At 42.4% G+C, this 15,742-nt stretch overlaps 1 protein-coding gene across 2 annotated transcripts in view; it reads left to right on the top strand.

The window, feature by feature from the left end:
• Window positions 1-15,742, top strand: part of PDE10A (phosphodiesterase 10A) — a 574,597-nt gene that overhangs the window by 209,329 nt on the left and 349,526 nt on the right. The window contains exon 1 of one of the 2 annotated variants that reach the window (XM_059889984.1): window positions 11,064-11,568. The exons of the other annotated variant lie outside the window; for it this stretch is intronic. The gene's annotated coding sequence lies outside the window, so the exon portion shown is untranslated. Of the gene's footprint in view, window positions 1-11,063; window positions 11,569-15,742 lie in introns of those variants that run through there. 2 annotated transcript variants of the gene reach the window in all.

The following is a 15,742-nucleotide window of genomic DNA, read 5'->3' as shown; positions in this document are numbered from 1 at the left end:
TGCTTCTATGCACACATGGCCCTATATTTCACCTGCTATTATTGTGGAGACAATAGCCCAAGGACAATGGAGTAAGTTCGTTGAGGCAAAGGTGGTAGCCTCTGTGTGACATAGGAAAACACTGTAGCTAAATTTCTATAAGAACCATGGCTATTTGATTTGTAATCATTATGTTTTTGTGTTCTAATTCACTTAATTTGTAATGATCCCTTGTATAACTGTAAGATATAATTACAGAATAGGTCTACAAAATTAGTAATTTCCCCCTTTTTGTCTTCCTTACTCTTAAACCATCATTTTTTTTTAATGTTTCTGAAATCTAAAGATCTGGTGACCATTCACAGGATAAGTTGCAATGAACCTTTTAAAAAGCATTATGTTTAAAGACCATTCAGTGGATTTCCATTAAAAATAACAAGAGAGAGGATCATTTACTAGGCATCCAGTTACTTCTTACTGTAGAAGGTTGTTCCAACCACCTGACCGGGTGTGCTTTAAAAGATTTATCTTATAATTTACATTTTGGTTTCCTTTGAAAGGGATATTTCTGTGTCTTCTATATATTCATTGTATTGACAGCAGATATAATATTCATTTAAAACATTGTAATATATTTTAGACAGCATATTAAAGAACAGAGACATTACTTTGCCAACAAAGGTCCATATAGCCAAAGCTATGGTTTTTTCAGTAGCCATGTATGGATGTGAGAGCTGGACCATAAAGAAGGCTGAGGGCAGAAGAATTGATACTTTTGAACTGTGGTGTTGGAGAAGACTCTTGAGAGTCCCTTGGACTTTAAGGTGATCAAACCAGTCAATCTTAAAGGAAACTAACCCTGATTATTCATTGACACTGAAACTTAAGCTCCAACAATTTGGCCACCTGATTCAAAGAGCTGACTCATTAGAAAAGACCCTGATGCTGGGAAAGACTGAGGGCAGGAGGAGAAGGGGATGACAGAGGATGAGATGGTTGGATGGCATCACTGACTCAATGGACATGAGTTTGAGCAAGCTCTGGGAGATGGTGGAGGACGGGTAAGCCTGGAGTGCTTCGGTCCATGGGGTCGCAAAGAGTTGGGCATGACTGAGCAAATGAACAACAACAATATGTTTTAATTATTTGCATCAAAACACTAAGTGTTTTGTATTTATAATACCTGAGATTGCTCTTTTAATCTGCTGTTTTAAGTATCTACTGTGACCTGGTGTCTTAACTTTATGTAGAACATTTTATTTTTTATTTTTTTTAATTTTATTTTATTTAACTTTACAATATTGTATTGGTTTGCCATATATCAAAATGAATCTGCCACAGGTATACATGTGTTCCCCATCCTGAACCCTCCTCCCACCTCCCTCCCCAACATTTTAAATTTAAAGTCATGCTTGTATATTAAGCAAAACTGAAGGGAATGGGGTGGGTGGTGCCAGGGAGGTTCAAGAGGGAGGGAACATGCATATACCCAGAATGATTCATGTTGATGTATGGCAGAAACCAACACAATACTGTAAAGCAATTTTTCTTCAATTAAAAATAAATGAGTTTTAAAAAACTGAGGGGAAATGTAAAGGGTCTTGGCAAAGTTGTGATGGACCCAGCAGAGATACTACAGATGACCAGCTGATAGAACTTTCAAATGACACTGAGATGTAAATTATAAAATAAATGTTTTGAAGTACATCATCTTACGTGGCTAAAACTACCTTCTACAGTAAGAAGTAACTGAAAACCAGTAACTGATCCTTTCTCTGGTTATTTTTAATAGAAATCCACTGAATGGTCTTTTTAGCTAATGCCTTTTTAAAGGTTGTCTACAACTCATTCTGTCAGTGGTCACCAGGTCTTCAGATTTTAGAAACATTTAAAAGATACAGAAAGTTAAGTGAGAGGTGATCCTTAACTAAACATCAGCGCAGTCATCTTCATTTCCCAAGGTCCGCACCTGATTTATTTCACGCATGTGAACCTCTGTAGCGTTTATGTTTCCTATCAATCGCAGGAAAGGTGCTGTCATTTCATACTGCCTTCTTGCATGTCCATCCTCTCCATCAGCGTGAGTGTAAACTCTTCAGGGGGCAGACCAGGAGGAGGCCCCGGAGCCAGCTCGAGCTGTGTTAACCGAAACCCATGCCTCAAACTGGGGCTTCCCGGCCACTTACCAGCCGTGGGGCCTGGGACTAGTCGGTAAATTGGTATGAACTCAGTGGTCTCACCTTTGAAACGAGAGTGATCATGCTTCCGTTAGAAGACTAAGATGACACCTGTGAAACATCAAGTGGGGCGTGGGAGAGTAAGTTTCAGCCAGCAGCCGCCCTCGCTCTAGGAGGCAGGGTCTCACTCCTTTATTCTTATGGGTGCACCCGTGAAATGCTTAGCACACATACTTCATGCGCTGTCAACAAATATTTATTAAAACCTAGTAGCTGACATGATGGAAAAAGCAGAGGGGGAGGAAATCAGCAAATCTGGTCCAAGCCACTGAACAGCCATGTGACCTGGGAAATCCCAAGAGCTTGCTCAGACTTCAGTTTTCCCATCTGTAAAGTGGGTTATTAGAAATGAATAATGTTCGTTTGAAGAGGATGGGGAGGGATTCGTTTGGGGAGGGATGCAGAAAGGGAATAAGATAGAGGAGGATGGAAGGAAACAGTGACAAGGTTGAAATAACTGCTTTAGGTAAACTCTGAGTCCAGGAAAGACGAAAACCACATGGTCTTCTTATCCACTATGTGACCAAGCAGTAAAAGAGATCATCCATATAAAACCGCATGTCCAAGTTAAGTTTTGCCTTTGGAAATAAAGGACAGAAAAATGAGAGTTCATCTTTTCTGAAGGGAGTGGCACACAACAGAGCCAACAAGCGCCCTTGGGTATTCCAGGGTCAGCATCAAGGACAAGAGAGAAGGATGGGCGCAGCTGACCACGCTCGTCTCAGGCCTTGGCTTGGAGAAGCACCTGGCAGAGAGCAAGTGCTCACACGTGCCAATTGCGACGGAAGCAGTAGTAATTAGATATCAGTTACTATTAGTACCATTAGTGTTCCTGCATACTGGCTGGGGTACACAAAACACTATTATTCCGCTGTTAAGTAAATACACACAAAGAAGCGGAAAATACATTGTACTGTACATTTTCCCTTTATATAGGCAATAAGACTCCTCCTGGAAATGAAGTTTGAAGTAGAAGAAGCTTAGAACTTGACAGCAAAGAATTGGATGAAAGATGGTTATCAAAAAAACAAAGAAATAAGTTACAATTTTGTAAAGTGAGTAGCAGATCTAGTGAAGTAATCAGAAGCAGAAGAATGGTGATGAACATCTGGGGCGTAAATGTAATAATCAAGGTTTTTTTTTTTTTTTCTCTAATGCTGCAATTAGCTGAGCAGCCAATTTCATGTTTAGGAAAAAATAGCTGGAAATGAGTTGTCAGTAATCCCCAATGTGTGGAGATGCATTGTTGTTCAGTCGCTCAGTCGTATCCAACTCTGCAAGCCCCTGGGCTATAGTCTACCAGGCTCCTCTGCCCATGGGATTTCCCAGGCAGGGATTCTGCGCTGGGGTGCCATGGAGACACACGTGTGTAGTGTTTTAGCGGCTACTGTGAGTGGCCCAGGGACCCGGTGGGCGATTAGCCAGCCTTCAGATTAATCTCAACTCTAGGCTTTGAGACAGTGTAGGAAGATGAAATTAAATCCCAGTTTCACTCCCTTTATACGAACGATGAAAAACCTCTGCGACAGGGCTCTCTTGCTGTACTAACTGTACATGGGAAGAGAAGACCGTGAGATAACTTACATGTCTTCACCCTTTTGAAAAAGATTCATTTCCGAAAAGTATCATGGGATTAAACTCGGTACATTTTATTCTAGGATCAAATTATTCTAGGATGTGCACTTTATGTGCAAAATTATAGCAGTAATGTTCAGTACATTGCTTTTAACCAATATATGCAATTAAGTACAAAATAATTCTACAAGGATGAAGTAGACGTGAAACAAAAATAATACCACTTATGAGACAATTTTAGAACTCACTTTTCAGCCCACTGCAAGTATAGTTTAATCTGACTCTTTGCGACTCTGTGGGCTGTAGTTCACCAGGTTCCTCTGGCAGTGGCGTTCTCCAGGCGAGAACACTGGAGCAGGTAGTCATTCCCTTCTCCAGGAGATCTTCCCAACCCAGGGGTCGAACCTGGGTCTCCTGCATTGCAGGTGGATTCTTTACTGTCTGAGCCACTAGGGAAGCCCATAGTTAATCAAAGTGAGCAGCTACAGAGGAGGGATAAGGAAGGCACAACAGAGAGGCCGGGAGAGCTGGATGATCTGCCGGCTCTGTAATCCACTTTGAATTGGATTTTCCACGTGTTTTCAATGAGAAGACAGAACTTGCTGATCTTTAGGAAAAGGCCTGTCGGGTGATGTATTTCATGATCTATCCTATAGATAAATATATATATATATATATATATATATATCATTAGTTGGAAACTGTGCTCAGAAACCTATAAACAAGGTTATTCGTGTGGCCTGCTCTCCGTATTCTTTCCTTCACATTGTTTACATCTTTGGAGCAAATTTCTTCAGTGGAAGGAGACAAACTAGGGGAGAGAGGGCCCATCCTTTCCCGGAGCATTTCAATCCCAAAGAAAGGCAATGCCAAAGAATGCTCAAACTACCGCACAATTGCACTCATCTCACATGCTTGTAAAGTAATGCTCAAAATTCTCCAAGCCAGGCTTCAGCAATACGTGAACCGTGAACTTCCTGATGTTCAAGCTGGTTTTAGAAAAGGCAGAGGAACCAGAGATCAAATTGCCAACATCCGCTGGATCATCGAAAAAGCAAAAGAGTTCCAGAAAAACATCTATTTCTGCTTCATTGACTATGCCAAAGCCTTTGACTGTGTGGATCACAATCAACTGTGGAAAATTCTTCAAGAGATGGGACTACCAGACCACCTGATCTGCCTCTTGAGAAATTTGTATGCAGGTCAGGAAGCAACAGTTAGAACTGGACATGGAACAACAGACTGGTTCCAAATAGGAAAAGGAGTTTGTCAAGGCTGTATATTGTCACCCTGTTTATTTAACTTATATGCAGAGTACCTCATGAGAAACGCTGGACTGGAAGAAACACAAGCTGGAATCAAGATTGCCAGGAGAAATATCAATAACCTCAGATATGCAGATGACACCACCCTTATGGCAGAAAGTGAAGAGGAACTCAAAAGCCTTTTGATGAAAGTGAAAGTGGAGAGTGAAAAAGTTGGCTGTAAGCTCAACATTCAGAAAACAAAGATCATGGCATGCGGTCCCATCACTTCATGGGAAATAGATGGGGAAACAGTGGAAACAGTGTCAGACTTTATTTTGGGGGGCTCCAAAATCACTACAGACGGTGACTGCAGCCATGAAATTAAAAGATGCTTTCTCCTTGGAAGGAAAGTTATGACCAACCTGGATAGCATATCAAAAGCAGAGACATTACTTTGCCAACAAAGGTTCATCTAGTCAAGGCTATGGTTTTTCCTGTGGTCATGTATGGATGTGAGAGTTGGACTGTGAAGAAGGCTGAGCGCCAAAGAATTGATGCTTTTGAACTGTGGTGTTGGAGAAGACTCTTGAGAGTCCCTTGGACTGCAAGGAGATCCAACCAGTCTATTCTGAAGGAGATCAGCCCTGGGATTTCTTTGGAAGGAATGATGCTAAAGCTGAAACTCCAGTACTTTGGCTACCTCATTCGAAGAGTTGACTTATTGGAAAAGACTCTGATGCTGGGAGGAATTGGGGGCAAGAGGAGAAGGGGACGACAGAGGATGAGATGGCTGGATGGCATCACTGACTCGATGGACGTGAGTCTCAGTGAACTCCGGGAGTTGGTGATGGACAGGGAGGCCTGGCCTGCTCCGATTCATGGGGTCGCAAAGAGTTGGACACGACTGAGTGACTGATTTGATCTGATCTGATCTGAGAGAAAAGCAGAGCTCCAAGTCCTGGGGGTCACAGAGTAGGGATTTGGCTCCCAGAATGGGCAGGTCCCGGCTTCCCCATCGGTCCCATGGCGGGGGTTCCTCTGGACCTGCGCTTGGACGCTGGGAAAATCAGCCTCCTGTGTCCATGTGGAGAGAGGAAGCTGCAGAAGGACCGCTGTTGGAAACATGCCCCAGGCACGTCGGCGCCCGCCCAGGTTTCTGCTGCTTCCCCAGGCGTGGCCAGACCCGCTGAACCCGCGGCCCTGAGTCCTGTGCTGAGGCGGTTGATGGCTGGACTGCCCGTGATCCCCGGAGCCAGACGCGCCCCTGGGCGGGGCTGAGGGCGGCCCTCCAGCCTCTTCAACGCTCTGTGTTTCCCTCTCTCCCGTCTCTTCTTCCACAAACCCCCTCCACCCGGGTTCTTTCCCTTTACTGCCTTTCGAAACATGAAACCCTATCGTTCCCTGGTTTAAATCACTGTTTATCAGCCGTTCTTCCAAATTACTAGGTGAAGAACAGCTTTGAAGCTTATTTGATAATGAAGACTAGACACCCTGCTTTTTGTGCTGTATTTTAAGGAAAAGAGTGATTCTAATAGCAGTGTTTCTGAGTGACGGTAGAATGATATTTAGAGAGAGAAGTCTGCTGAGAAAGACTTGTTTAAACACAGGGAGCTTTTTCTTCAGATGCCCAGCTATGGGATCATTTCAAAGACCTTATTTCCCCAGGGTGACTGTTTATTTTATTGTCTTATAATTAAGTGTCATAAGTACTTCAAAGTTGATAACTTGTAGTTATCATTCTGTAACATGGTCAGAGTCAGGACCCTATTAGCACGAAATAATAATTGCTACTCACTGATCTCATGAAGAGTGCTGTTTTTCATGAGGATGCCGGCCACTTTTAGCAAAACACAGAAAGACTCAGACTTGACTTTCCTGCTATCCCCAGGTCCGTGTCAGGTCAATGCCTCCTGATTTCCTCTGAACGGAGGACAAAGTACCTCTTCAGAGAAGTTCAATAGCAAAAGAAAAATGTTTTTAGGAATTCATTTCTGCTTTGCCCTATCCTCAACGGAGTCACCTCCAGAGGGGAGGGTGGAGGAGGTAGGGGGTGGCTGTCTCTCTTTGCTTGTTGTTTAATATCTAAGATAGATGCAGAACAGTTCCGAGACATGGATTTGGACTTTTTCCCTAACACTCCTAACTTACGGGTAAACAGTAAAAACCAAAACCACACAAGTGTTTGCAATGAGATTTCCGCCCCCCCCGCCCCCATGGAGGGATATTTAGTTTTTAATTTTAGCTTTGAAAAAAGTGAAAGTGTTGGTTTCTCAGTAGTGTCTGACTCTCTGTGACCCCATGGACTGTAGCCCGTCAGGCTCCTCTGTCCACGGGATTTCCCAAGCAGCAATGCTGCATTGGGTTGCCACTTTTTCCTCCAGGGGCTCTTCCCAACCCAGGGATCAAACCCCAGTCTCTCCCACTGCAGGCAGGTTCTTTACTGTCTGAGCCACCAGGGAAGCCCCAGTTTAAACTTTATTGTAATATAATTAACGAGTAAATTTGTAAAATATTCATAGTATACATCGTGATGATTTCATATTAAAATTATCTGTAAGAAAATAAAGAGAATTTTTTTAAAGCTTACTGACCACAGATACATACTGTTTTATTGAAAACAAGGCACAGCTCCAGCATTCTTTACTGACTTAGAAACAGAAATACCAACACTGATTATCATATGCTCACTGTTCTCAGAGACCAAAGACACTCACAGCCATGGCTTTCTGCCACAGTGCAGCTGTGTGTATAATTGACAGCGCTTTCAAACTTTATTTCCCCCACTTGAAGCTGATTCTCAATAATGGCTTTAAGGAAACAAGCCTTCTAAGATGGCTGTGAACAGCCATTGCCTATTATACTCATCACAAACTGCCCAATACTTTTGTTTGAACACTGTTAGCCTTTATAGGACTTCAGATATTATTCAAATATTCAAAGAACTAAGCATGTCTGTCTATATAAACTCTATTTTACTGCTTGGGGGTTTTGTTCAATTTTAAACACAAACATTATTGAAATAAAAATCTACTTTTTGTAATATTTCTAGATAATATTCAAGATAGAAGCTCTTTGTGAGAAGCTTATTTATTGTGTCCCAGAAATTCTAATTCTAGATTGATTAAATGATTTGCGGTAAGATAGGTGTTCAGATGGGAGTGACATATTTCTATTCTTGACTCCAAAAGGGTGACCAGCTAAGTGTTTTACATGTTTTATCTAATTAATTCCTAAAACAACACAATGAATAGGATATCCTTGTTACTGCCATTCTGAAGGTGAGGAAACTGAAGCTTTAAAAGGTTAAATGACCTGTCCAAGTCCACATTGTAAGTGAAGTGGAGTTGCAGCTCTCTGAATCCAAAATCCATGTGCTTAGCCACCAAAAATAATAATAAAAAGATACACACACGTATGTACATAAAGTATGTTTTGATTGTCCATACCTATAAGAACTGTTATGTTAAGATTTAAATATATATTTTCAAAAAACTACCTTTAAAGCAGTTTTCTCCAACAGCACACTGGTTAGTATTAACATCAGCAGTAGTAGGTCTTCATTGCTCTGTAGGAAGCAAATGATTGTTCTAGTTCATTCTCTGGGGAGATGTTTCCAATCTGTGCTTCAGAAACATTGGAGGTTCAGTTCTACTGTCACTTATGCCATCTTCCTGGCACCAGGTTACAACCTGACCAGACTCTAGTGCCCTTGGCAACCTTGGTATGTACATCACATTACGTATCTCACTAGCTGCATGTGTTTGGGGTATGCTAAATCATGAAAGTGAAGCAAATGATTGTTGAGGAATTATTGTCTGTGTTTTCTTATTTCTAGTCAATTATAACCACGCTTATATCAATATGGAAAGCATGTACAGACATTAGTATTTCTGCACTTCTAAGTACAGCAGCATTGTAAACTCTCAGGAATACTTTACTATGATGAATTATATGAGATTCTGTCACTGAAAGGAAGTTACCCAAAACTTTAAGCCCATAATTAGTTATTGAAATTCATTTAGCTTAAATTTAAGCAAATTAGCATCATATGTGTATGATCACTTATGTCTGACTCTCTGAGACCCTATGGACTGTAACCCACCAGGCTCCTCTGCCTATGGGAGTGGCTTGCCATTTCCTTCTTAAATTAGTATCTATGGTAGGGAAAAAAGAAAACTAAACACTAAATCAAAATTGTGATTATCCTTTAAGAAATAAAACCTGTGAGTTCTCACATTTTTATTTAAAACAAAAACAAAGTGTATTCTTAGCTTAGGTAAAGGAAAGCTGTTCATGGGGGCCTTCCGTGTGTGAAATAAAGTTCCTCCTTTAGAATTTGTCTGATGAGACACCATCAGGTGCCCTTCCTATCGAGAGTTTGGTTCCCATCCCACCGCCCCCCCCCCGCCCCTTGCTAGAGGTTAAGCTATCTGAATAGAGTCCAAAGGTGGACCCTGCCAGTCTATCTACCCAAGACTGTGTGAAATGCATTCCTTCAACCTAACCTACAAAATCCCTGGGAATGAAGGTCTAAAGTACATTATTTGATTTGTTAAAGATGCAATAGGCTTCCCTGGTGATTCAGTGGTAAAGAATCCACCTGCAATGCAGGAGACGTGGGTTTGATCCCTGGGTCAGGAAGATCCCCTTGAGTAGGAAATGGAAACCTACTCTAGTATTCTAGCGTGGATAATCCCATAGACAGAAGAGCCTGTTGGGTTACAGTCCACAGGGTCACAAAAAGAGTCAGACATGGCTTAGGGACTAAACAATAAAGATGCAAGACAACATAACATTGATACTAGATATATTTCTAACAACTCTGACTTGTCTTGGTTATCTAAAATTCAAGTAATATAGTTTCACATATTGTTCACAGAAACATTTAATTGATAATCAACTTAAAGACTATTCATATTTCTCTCAAATTATAACAATAGGTCTTTTTCTTTAGTAAAATGATTTGCATATTAAAAGTAGTTGTTATTCATGGATACATACATTTAATACATATATAAGAAATGAATGGACATTTCCTAATGTGATTTAATTTTGGTAACTTTCCCACAAGAATAAAAGAAAATCATCAGAAGATACATAACTCTGTGTAGTATAGTTCATATTTCAAATAGCATCTCTTCAAAGGTTGTTTCCTTACAGATGCTGGCAGTAGAAATGAAATGCTCAGAGTCCCTTACTGTTCTAACCTGAAGGAAAGAGCATTTGAGAATTTTTAGTACTCCTGCCAAGTTGATGTATTAATTAAGACTCTTTGGGGCACAGATGACAGAACCAGTTCTACTGATTACCCATGGCTGTGTAACAAAAGACTCCACATCCTGGCACTTTGAAGGGGCACACACTTCCTGTCTCTGGGTTCCTGTGGGTGAGGAGTTGGGGTGCAGCTCTTCAGGGTCCTCTGGCTCTAGGCCTCTCACAACCTCTCCTGACCTTCCTTCACTCCCTGGGCACACTGCCAGGCTGGCCTCTCATCCCTTCTGCTGCATTCCATCCATCAGAGCAAATCACCCTCGAGGGGAGGGGGCAACACAGGTGTGACCCTCCCCACCCCCCAGAAGGCGGGAGCCACTGGAGTCACCATAGAAGCACTTGCCACACTGACTCTGGAAAGCATAAAAGCAGGAAAGGTGAATGTGTTAAGGAGACTTAGGGCCCCTCATGAAACGTGGGCTTGAAGACAGCACTGCCATCCCCGGGTGAACAGTCGAGGGAGAGTGGTCTCCTGTGAGCGAGCACCCAGGGCTCTGTGCACAGAAATGGTACCCACCAATTATGGCTGTGCATCTGCCCGTTTTCCCCAGGGGGGCACTCCCGGCTGTGTGACACTTGCAGGAGGTCAGCCCACAGCCTCAGAGACAACTGTGAACTAAAGCTCAAATTTGCGCCTCAGACAGGAGGCGAAAGATGGCGTCTGAAAAGGAACCAAAGGCAGTCGTAAGCTGTAACCCAGGGCCCTCCAGGGCCAACCGGAAGCCGAAGGCTAAGTGCTTCCGGTCCATCCGCTCTGTTCGCCGTGGCCCAGGGGTGGACGTGGACGTGAGGCCTCACAAGGCCACCCGCAACTCCTCGGAGGTCCCTGCACCGTCTCTGCCGTCCTTGTTTCCCTCAACTGCAGTCTTCCGAATCCTTGAAAAGTTCTCAGGACTCCAGTCCTTTCTTGCTTTTCAGTTGGCCATTTTGACCACTTCAATTTCAGAACTTAAATTCGGATAATTCCTCCTAATCGTTCCAATGCGCTCGAGGTCTCTGCACGAACTGCAGCTCTCATCCTCCACCGACTCAGGCAGCGTCTTTCCCTTCACTGAACAAAAGCCTGTTTCCGCGGCTTCCAACTCTGCGCAGTGCCCACACGCCTGCCACCCACCCGTGCCTTCCTTCTGTCAAGTCGACTCCCTCTTCACATGGCTCCCGCAGAAGCCTGTCAGTCAAGGAGGACCAGGAAGCCAGATCCCAGCAACCCCACGTCTCACACACTCCCGCTAAACACCACACAGAAAACTTCAGGAAATGTGAGTAGCTGATGAATGCTAAGGAAAGAGTAAGTCTCAGGGTTTGAGCTGGAAACGTGAGGCATTTCTGAATCAACAGGTGGTGTTTCTCTTTGCCCATTTAGTGTCAGGGTAAATACTAAAAAGCAGAAATTTGAAAGAGAAATATTTCTCATACACCAATAAAAGTGTAAAGAAATTAGATTTGAGAGGAGGTCAGAATCAGTTTGTAAGTGTGCCAGTAGGAAAGTGAGTAAAAAGGTGCCTTCAACTGGGAATATTTGAAGTCCTTTTAATATTTTAGGAGTTTTTAGTTGCCTGTTTTGGATTTGTTTTTCTTGCTTCCCTTGTGGCTCAGACGTTAAAGCATCTGCCTACAGTGCGGGAGACCAGGATTCGATCCCTGGGTGGGGAAGATCCCCTGGAGAAGGAAATGGCAATCCACTCTAGTACTCTTGCCTGGAAAATCCCATGGATGGAGGAGCCTGGTAGGCTACAGTCTATGGGGTCGCAGAGAGTCGGACAGGACTGAGTGACTTCACTTCACTTCAATGACTTTATAATTTAATAATTTCTTCACTGGAAGAATAGTCCATGAATGATGATGGTGATATGGTTGATACAGATTATGGTGATGAGAATCGTGGTACGTGGTGGTGAGGTGATAATGATGAGATGGTGGTGGTGGCGGTGGTGGTGGTGGTGGTGATGAGGGTGGTGGCGTTTGGTGACAGTGACAATGATAGCTGTGTCTTAACTGAGAACTTTGTATGTGCCAAATTCAGTTCTCATGTGTATTACCTCTAATGTGCATTAACTCACTTGATTCTCATAGCAGCTTTACCAGATTGGTACTATTATTTCCTCACTTCACCTATGAGGACACTGGGGTAGAGGGGGCTAGGAACTTCTCAAAGCACTCAGTGGCAATGGCATACATTAGAAGTCCTAACCTGCATTGAGCTACACTCTTTTGCCGGCTCTATGCTAAAGAACCTGCCCACCAATGTGGGAGATGTATGAGAGAGATGCTGGTTTGATCCCTGGGTGGGGAAGATCCCCTGGAATAGGAAATAGAAACCCACTCCAGTATGCTTGGCTGGAGAATCCCATGGACAGAAGAGACTGGTGGGCTACAGCCCACGGGGTCTCAAAGAGTCGGACACGACTGAGCGACTGAGCACTCACACACTTCTGCCTCTCCAGCTGGTCCCTCAGGGTAATGTAATTCTATTTCCCAATTATGGTGGCTCTTCACAGGTGGGTCAAACCACACACACACACCCTTCCCAAAAGTGAAGTGGGCACTCAGATTTCGACACTGGATTTCTCGAGCCTCTGTGTAGTGTCCCTCCTCTGCATCCGTTTTCTCCTGTGGGATTTGCTCCTTCCTGGGTAACTGCCCCTCGTCCCTGCCTTGGGAGAGCTGTTGGTAGTAGTTACTGTGAACAGTTTGCTTCCACAACCCACATATTTCCTTTGGCACAGACGAGAAAACATAAGTATTTCTATTATGTCCTTGACTTTGAAACAACAGTGGTGGTGGTAGCAGAACCAGAGACTCTGAAGTTCATTGGAAGAAAAATATTTGAAAGGGGAAAAAGAATACAACCCTTGCAGTTCCAGCAGGGAGGAAGTACACGTTCATGCTACGATGTTAGAAACCGCATGACAAAGTAGGAGTACAGAACCCAAACCACTTTCCTCAAGGCTTAGGTAGCTTAGCACTTAATCTTTTCCAATGGTTTGTGTATCCATTTTCAGGGCAAGAAACTTCTATGTTCTAAGTACCTAACCAGTATAAATAATAAAAGGAGAACTGGCAATTAAATGCTAGTGGGCCTTTTTGGAGCAAAAGATTCACATTTAAGTAGGAGGAGCTAGGGTATTTTCTGTGGCTGTCTGGCATTTCTTTTACTCATTTTCTATTGGGTTTTTGATGTCTTCCATAGCAGATTTGGGAGAAGGCAATGGCACCCCACTCCAGTACTCTTGCCTGGAAAATCCCGTGGATGGAGGAGCCTGGTAGGCTGTAGTCCATGGGGTCACCAGGAGTCGAACACAACTGAGTGACTTCACTTTCACTTTTCACTTTCATGCATTGGAGAAGGCAGTGGCACCGCACTTCAGTGTTCTTGCCTGGAGAATCCCAGGGACAGCGGTGCCTGATAAACTGCTGTCTATGGGGTCGCACAGAGTTGGACACGACTGAAGTGACTTAGCAGCAGCAGCAGCATAGCAGATTTGTGGTTTTTTCATATTCTAGATACTTGTTATTTCCTATTTATATTTATATTCATAAGTATCTTCTTGCTACTCTGAGTTGTTTCATTTTAATTATTTATTATTCCTGTTGATGAACAGAATTTTTTAATTTTAAAGGTCTCACTTCTGTAACCATTATTTTTATGATTTGTTTTTACAGATCTTAAAGGTATACTCTCCCAAATTTTCTGCTAAGCATTTTAAAGCTGTCTTTTTGTGTTAAAGGCTTTCCCTATCTGAACTGATTTTTGTATGTGGCATAAGTCAGGGGGGCTAATTCTATTCGTTGTGAAAAGTCGGTTGTACATGCACTTACAAGGCCCTTAGTGTGGTATTTCTGATATTAAAGGAAATGCCAGGAAATGACATAGGGAAAAATCGTAAGCCAGTCCCACCTATAAATACATAAACAATAATTATTTAAAGAATAGCTTATTGGACTGACTGAATTTTTAAAAAATTAAGACCAAGTTGCGTGGACATTTGAACATTATTCAGCTGACAAATGTTGATGTAATTTACAATATCCTCTAGCGACGGAGAAAGGCCCAGTGATCATCATAATGGATGTGTGAAAGTATTCAGTAAATTTTGTTTACTGTTTATTTTTTTAAAAACTTTGAAAAGTCTAATTTTTAACAACCACTTCAAGCAGTCATGATCATATCTTAGTTCTTATGCATATTTTCAACATATTAACTATTTTAATACTATCCTGAAATCAAGTTAAATGATCCGAAACTTGGCTTTCTGGCCCCCTGTGGCTTTGTTTCCTTTATGAATTGCACTCTTGAGAAGTATGATTGTTTTGCTTTGAGAGGATGCTTGTTATCCTATGTGCTTTAGGGATGTTATTGAGGGTAAGTTTGAGTTTTGAACACAGCTGTCCAGGCCTATCCATTTTCTTCTAGCGAATGGTCTTTTTTCAGTCATGTGCACACTTACGTGCACAAATCACGTGCACAAATCATGTGAGCTTAGTGTACATTTTCCTCATGACTTCACTTGCCTGGGAGCTCAAACATAGGTTGATCCCATAGCCACTTTCTTTCAAAGTAAAGCAGAGCAGATAATTTGATGTTGTGGGCCCCAGCTTTAATTTAATGTTCCCGAATTTACTTCCTAAGGTCCCAGTTTCTTCTCTATTAATTTATGATGGGCTGTTTTACTGGGTCTGCCTAAAAACTCATGTTTATAAAACAGCATTTAGAGAATAAATCTGAGGTGAGTCACCTAACTAATATACTCACCCTGTTCTTGTTTCTCTCAACCAGATATTTAATGTCTAGATTATTTCTTTTTTTGCTTCCCTGGTGGCTCAGTCAGTAAAGAATCTGCCCGCAATGGGGGAGACCTGGGTTTGATCCCTGGACTGGGAAGATCCCCTGGAGATTCCTTTTGTGCTTACGATTTTCTGCCTTGATTTTCGATGTTTCCTGGCCTTCTAAACAAACTGCAAAAAGTTGAGTGCAAGAATCAGTTCTGATGTGTCTTTCTTACCCCTTGGAGCTGAGAGGCATGTACCAAGTCACTAAGTTAGAAGCACTGAATGAGTGCATGCCCCTAGTCTTATGCTGGACTGTGTTGAAACAGTTGCAAAGAGATTTTCATGTAATAAACAATAACCTCAAAGTTGTAAAAATGTTTATAAACAGCTAGAAAGAGGTAAAGATCAATGTTGTTTTAACCAATAAGCCAAGCATGAGTTTTAACGTTATTTGACTGAATTCTATATTGTGAATTAAATACATTTATGGGGAAGTAGGGAGAAGAAATGGAGAAGGCAATGGCACCCCACTCCAGTACTCTTGCCTGGAAAATCCCGTGGATGGAGGAGCCTGGTAGGCTGTAGTCCATGGGGTCGTTGGGAGTCGGACATGACTGAGCGACTTCCCTTTCACTTTTCACTTTCCTGCATTGGAGAAGGAAA

The sequence above is a fragment of the Bos taurus genome, chromosome 9 (genome assembly GCF_002263795.3).
Source record: "Bos taurus isolate L1 Dominette 01449 registration number 42190680 breed Hereford chromosome 9, ARS-UCD2.0, whole genome shotgun sequence".
In the NCBI taxonomy this organism is placed as follows: domain Eukaryota; kingdom Metazoa; phylum Chordata; class Mammalia; order Artiodactyla; family Bovidae; genus Bos; species Bos taurus.
This window is presented reverse-complemented; position numbering and strand designations above follow the sequence as displayed.